Here is a 6,239-nt window from a genome sequence, read left to right as displayed (position 1 = left end):
CATGTTTTGCTCGAGGAAGAGGTTTAGTCAACGGATCTGCGACATTCAGGTCCGTATGCACTTTACAAATATCTATGTCTCCATTTTGAACATTTTCACGAATGGAGTTGAAGCGACGCTTGATATGCCTGGTCTTCCTGTGAAACCTGGGCTCCTTGGCAAGGGCAATAGCTCCAGTGTTGTCACAGAAGAGATTCATCGGGCCCGACGCATTGGGAATAACTCCTAGGTCGGTAATGAACTCCTTCATCTAGATTGCTTCTTGTGCTGCCTCCGAGGCTGCCATGTACTCCACTTCACATGTAGATCCTGCCACGACGCTTTGCTTGCAACTGCACCAACTGACTGCCCCACCATTCAAAATATACACGTATCCGGTTTGTGACTTAGAGTCATCTAGATCTGTGTCGAAGCTAGCATCGACGTAACCCTTTACGACAAGCTCTTCGTCACCTCCATAAATGAGAAACATATTCTTAGTCCTCTTCAGGTACTTCAGGATATTCTTGACTGCTGTCCAGTGTTCCATGCCAGGATTACTTTGGTACCTTCCTACCAAACTTACGGCAAGGTTTACATCAGGTCTGGTACATAGCATGGCATACATAATAGACCCTATGGCCGAGGCATAGGGGACGACACTCATCTTTTCTCTATCTTCTGTCGTGGTCGGGCATTGAGCCATGCTCAATCTCACACCTTGCAATACAGGCAAGAACACCTTCTTGGACTGATCCATATTGAACTTCTTCAATATCTTGTCAAGGTATGTACTTTGTGAAAGACCAATGAGGCGTCTCGATCTATCTCTATAGATCTTGATGCCTAATATATAAGCAGCTTCTCCAAGACCCTTCATTGAAAAACACTTGTTCAAGTAGGCCTTTATGCTTTCCAAGAATTCTATATCATTTCCCATCAATAGTATGTCATCCACATATAATATGAGAAATGCTACAGAGCTCCCACTCACTTTCTTGTAAACGCAGGCTTCTCCATAAGTCTGCGTAAACCCAAACGCTTTGATCATCTCATCAAATCGAATGTTCCAACTCCGAGATGCTTGCACCAGCCCATAGATTGAGCGTTGGAGCTTGCACACCTTGTCGACATTCTTAGGATCGAGAAAACCTTCCGGCTGCATCTTATACAATTCTTCCTTGAGGAAACCATTAAGGAATGCATTTTTGACGTCCATTTGCCATATCTCATAATTATAGAATGCGGCAATAGCTAACATGATTCGGACGGACTTAAGCTTCGCTACGGGTGAGAAAGTCTCATCATAGTCAACCGCTTGAACTTGTCGATAACCCTTAGCGACAAGCCGAGCCTTATAGATGGTCACATTACCATCCGCGTCTATCTTCTTCTTAAAGATCCATTTATTTTCTATGGCTCGCCGATCATCGGGCAAGTCAGTCAAAGTCCATACTTCGTTTTCATACATGGATCCTATCTCGGATTTCATGGCTTCCAGCCATTTTGTCGGAATCTGGGCCCACCATCGCTTCTTCATAGTTCGAAGGTTCACCATTGTCTAACAACATGATTTCCAGGACAGGGTTGCCGTACCACTCTGGTGCGGAATGTGTCCTTGTGGACCTACGAAGTTCAGTAGCAACTTGATCTGAAGTTTCATGATCATCATCATTAACTTCCTCTCTAGTCGGTGCAGGCACCTCAGGAACATTTTCGAGAGAAACTCTTTCTCTAGAAAGGATCCATTCTTTGCAACAAAGATCTTGCCTTCGGATCTGAGGTAGAAGGTATACCCGATAGTTTCTTTAGGGTATCCTATGAAGACGCATTTTTCCGGTTTGGGTTCGAGCTTTTCAGGTTGAAGTTTCTTGACATAAGCATCGCATCCCCAAACTTTTAGAAACGACAGCTTAGGTTTCTTACCAAACCACAATTCATACGGTGTCATCTCAACGGATTTCGACGGAGCCCTATTTAAAGTGAATGCGGCAGTCTCTATAGCATAATCCCAAAATGATAGCGGTAGATCGGTAAGAGACATCATAGATTGCACCATATCCAATAGAGTGCAATTACGACGTTCGAACACACCATTACGCTGAGGTGTTCCAGGCGGCGTGAGTTGTGAAACTATTCCACATTTCCTTAAGTGTGTGCCAAATTCGTGACTCAAATATTCTCCCCGACGATCTGATCGTAAGAACTTGATTTTCCTGTCACGTTGATTCTCAACCTCACTCTGAAATTCCTTGAACTTTTCAAAGGTCTCAGACTTGTGTTTCATTAAGTAGACATACCCATATCTACTCAAGTCATCAGTGAGGGTGAGAACATAACGATAGCCACCGCGAGCCTCTACACTCATTGGACCGCACACATCAGTATGTATGATTTCCAATAAGTTGGTTGCTCGCTCCATTGTTCCGGAGAACGGAGTCTTGGTCATTTTGCCCATGAGCATGGTTCGCACGTGTCAAATGATTCATAATCAAGAGACTCCAAAAGTCCATCTGCATGGAGTTTCTTCATGCGTTTGACACCAATGTGACCAAGGCGGCAGTGCCACAAGTATGTGGGACTATCATTATCAACCTTACATCTTTTGGCATTCACACTATGAATATGTGTAACATCACGTTTGAGATTAAATAAGAATAAACCATTAACCAGCGGGGCATGACCATAAAACATGTCTCTCATATAAATAGAACAACCATTATTCTCAGATTTAAATGAGTAGCCATCTCGTATTAAACGAGATCCAGATACAATGTTCATGCTCAAAGCTGGTACTAAATAACAATTATTGAGGTTCCAAACTAATCCCGTAGGTAAATGTAGAGGTAGCGTGCCGACGACGATCACATCGACCTTGGAACCATTCCCGACGCGCATCGTCACCTCGTCCTTCGCCAGTCTCCGTTTATTCCGCAGTTCCTGTTTTGAGTTACAAATATGAGCAACTGCACCGGTATCAAATACCCAGGAGCTACTATGAGCGCTGGTTAGGTACACATCAATAACATGTATATCACATATACCTTTGGCATTGCCAGCCTTCTTATCTGCTAAGTACTTGGGGCAGTTCCGCTTCCAGTGACCGTTTCCCTTGCAATAAAGCACTCAGTCTTAGGCTTGGGTCCATTCTTTGGCTTCTTCCCGGCAGCTTGCTTACCGGGCGCCGCAACTCCCTTGCCGTCCTTCTTGAAGTTCTTTTTACCCTTGCCTTTCTTGAACTTAGTGGTTTTATTCACCATCAACACTTGATGTTCCTTTTTGATTTCCACCTCCGCTGATTTCAGCATTGAATATACCTCAGGAATGGTCTTTTCCATCCCCTGCATATTGAAGTTCATCACAAAGCTCATGTAGCTAGGTGGGAGCAACTGAAGGATTCTGTTAACGACCTCATCATCCGGGAGGTTAACTCCCAGCTAAAACAAGCGGTTGTGCAACCCAGACATTTTGAGTATGTGCTCGCTGACAGAACTATTCTCCTCCATCTTACAACTGTAGAACTTGTCGGAGACTTCATATCTCTCGACCCGGGCATGAGCTTGGAAAACCATTTTCAGCTCTTGGAACATCTCATATGCTCCGTGTTGCTCAAAACGCTTTTGGAGCCCCGGTTCTAAGCTGTAAAGCATGCCACACTGAACCAGGGAGTAATCATCACTACGCGTCTGCCAAGCGTTCATAACGTCTTGTTCTGCTGGGAAAACAGGTGCTTCACCTAGCGGTGCATCAAGGACATATGCTTTCCTGGCAGCTATGAGGATAATCCTCAGGTTACGGACCCAGTCCGTGTAGTTGCTGCCATCGTCTTTCAGCTTGGTTTTCTCTAGGAACGCGTTGAAGTTGAGGGCAAGATTAGCGTGGGCCATTTGATCTACAAGACATATTGCAAAGAATTTTAGACTATGTTCATGATAATTAAGTTCATCTAATCAAATTATCTAATGAACTCCCACTCAGATAGACATCCCTCTAGTCATCTAAGTGATACATGATCCGAGTCAACTAGGCCATGTCCGATCATCATGTGAGACAGACTAGTCATCATCGGTGAACATTTTCATGTTGATCGTATCTTCTATACGACTCATGTTCGACCTTTCGGTCTTCCGTGTTCCGAGGCCATGTCTGTACATGCTAGGCTCATCAAGTCAACCTAAGTGTATTGCGTGTGTAAATCTGGCTTACACCCGTTGTATGCGAACGTTAGAACCTATCACACCCGATCATCACGTGGTGCTTCGGAACAACGGACCTTAGCAACGGTGCACAGTTAGGGGGAACACTTTCTTGAAATTATTGCGAGGGACCATCTTATTTATGCTACCGTCATTCTAAGCAAATAAGATGTAGAACATGATAAACATCACATGCAATCAAATAGTGACATGATATGGCCAATATCATTTTGCTCCTTTTGATCTCCATCTTCGGGGCGCCATGATCATCGTCGTCACCGGAATGACACCATGACCTCCATCATCATGATCTCCATCATCGTGTCTTCATGAAGTTGAAGTTGTCTCGCCAACTATTACTTCTACTACTATGGCTAACGGTTAGTGATAAAGTAAAGTAATTACATGACGTTTATGTTGACTCGCAGGTCATAAATAAATTAAGACAACTCCTATGGCTCCTGCCGGTTGTCATACTCATCGACATGCAAGTCGTGATTCCTATTACAAGAACATGATAAATCTCATACATCACATATATCATTCATCACATCCTTTTGGCCATATCACATCACACGGCATATGCTGCAAAAACAAGTTAGACGTCCTCTAATTGTTGTTGCAAGTTTTTACGTGGCTGCTACAGGTTTCTAGCCAGAACGTTTCTTACCTACGCCAAAACCACAACGTGATATGCCAATTTCTATTTACCCTTCATAAGGACCCTTTTCATCGAATCCGATCCGACTAAAGTGGGAGAGACAGACACCCGCTAGCCACCTTATGCAACAGATACGTCTCCAACGTATCTATAATTTTTGATTGCTCCATGCTATATTATCTACTGTTTTGGGCAATATTGGGATTTATTATCCACTTTTATATTATTGTTGGGACTAACCTATTAACCGAAGGCCCAGCCTAGATTTGCTGTTTTATGCCTATTTCAGTGTTTTGAAGAAAAGGAATATCAGACGGAGTCGAAACGGAACGAAATCAACTGGAGAAGTTATTTTTGGAAGGAAACACACCTGATGGACTTGGACCCCACGTCAAGGAAGAAACTAGGTGCTCACGAGGGTGGGGGGTGCGCCCCCTGCCTCGTGGGGCCCTCGTGGCTCCCCTGACGTGCTTATTCTGCCTATATAACTCCATATACCCTAAAACTTCCAGAACGCACAATAGATCGGGAGTTGCGACACCAGAAGCCTCTGTAGCCACCGAAAACCAATCTAGACCCGTTTCGGCACCCTGCCGGAGGGGGGGGGGACCCTCACCGGTGGCCATCTTCATCATCCCGGTGCTCTCCATGATGAGGAGGGAGTAGTTCTCCCTCGGGGCTGAGGGTATGTACCAGTAGCTATGTGTTAGATCTCTCTCTCTCTCGTGTTCTTGATTTGGCACGATCTTGATGTACCGCGAGCTTTGCTATTATAGTTGGATCTTATGTTTCTCCTCCCCCTCTTCTCTCTTGTAATGAATCGAGTTTCCCCTTTGAAGTAATCTTATCGGATTGAGTCTTTAAAGATTTGAGAACACTTGATGTATGTCTTGCCGTGGATATCTGTGGTGACAATGGGATACTGCGTGCCACTTGATGTATGTTTTGGTGACCAACTTGCGGGTTCATGAACCTATGCATAGGGGTTGGCATACGTTTTCGTCGTGATTCTCCGGTAGAAACTTTGGGGCACTCTTTGAGGTCCTATGTGTTGGTTGAATAGATGAATTGAGATTGTGTGATGCATATCATATAATCATGCCCACGGATACTTGAGGTGACAATGGAGTATCTAGGTGACATTAGGGTTTTGGTTGATTTGTGTCTTAAGGTGTTATTCTAGTACGAACTCTAGGGCTGTTTGTGACAATTATAGGAATAGCCCAACGGATTGATTGGAAAGAATAACTTTGAGGTGGTTTCGTACCCTACCATAATCTCTTCGTTCGTTCTCCGCTATTAGTGACTTTGGAGTGACTCTTTGTTGCATGTTGAGGGATAGTTATGTGATCCAATTATGTTATCATTGTTGAGGGAACTTACACTAGCGAAAGTATGAACCC

The sequence above is a fragment of the Triticum urartu genome, chromosome 3 (genome assembly GCF_003073215.2).
Source record: "Triticum urartu cultivar G1812 chromosome 3, Tu2.1, whole genome shotgun sequence".
In the NCBI taxonomy this organism is placed as follows: Eukaryota; Viridiplantae; Streptophyta; class Magnoliopsida; order Poales; family Poaceae; genus Triticum; species Triticum urartu.
This window is presented reverse-complemented; position numbering follows the sequence as displayed.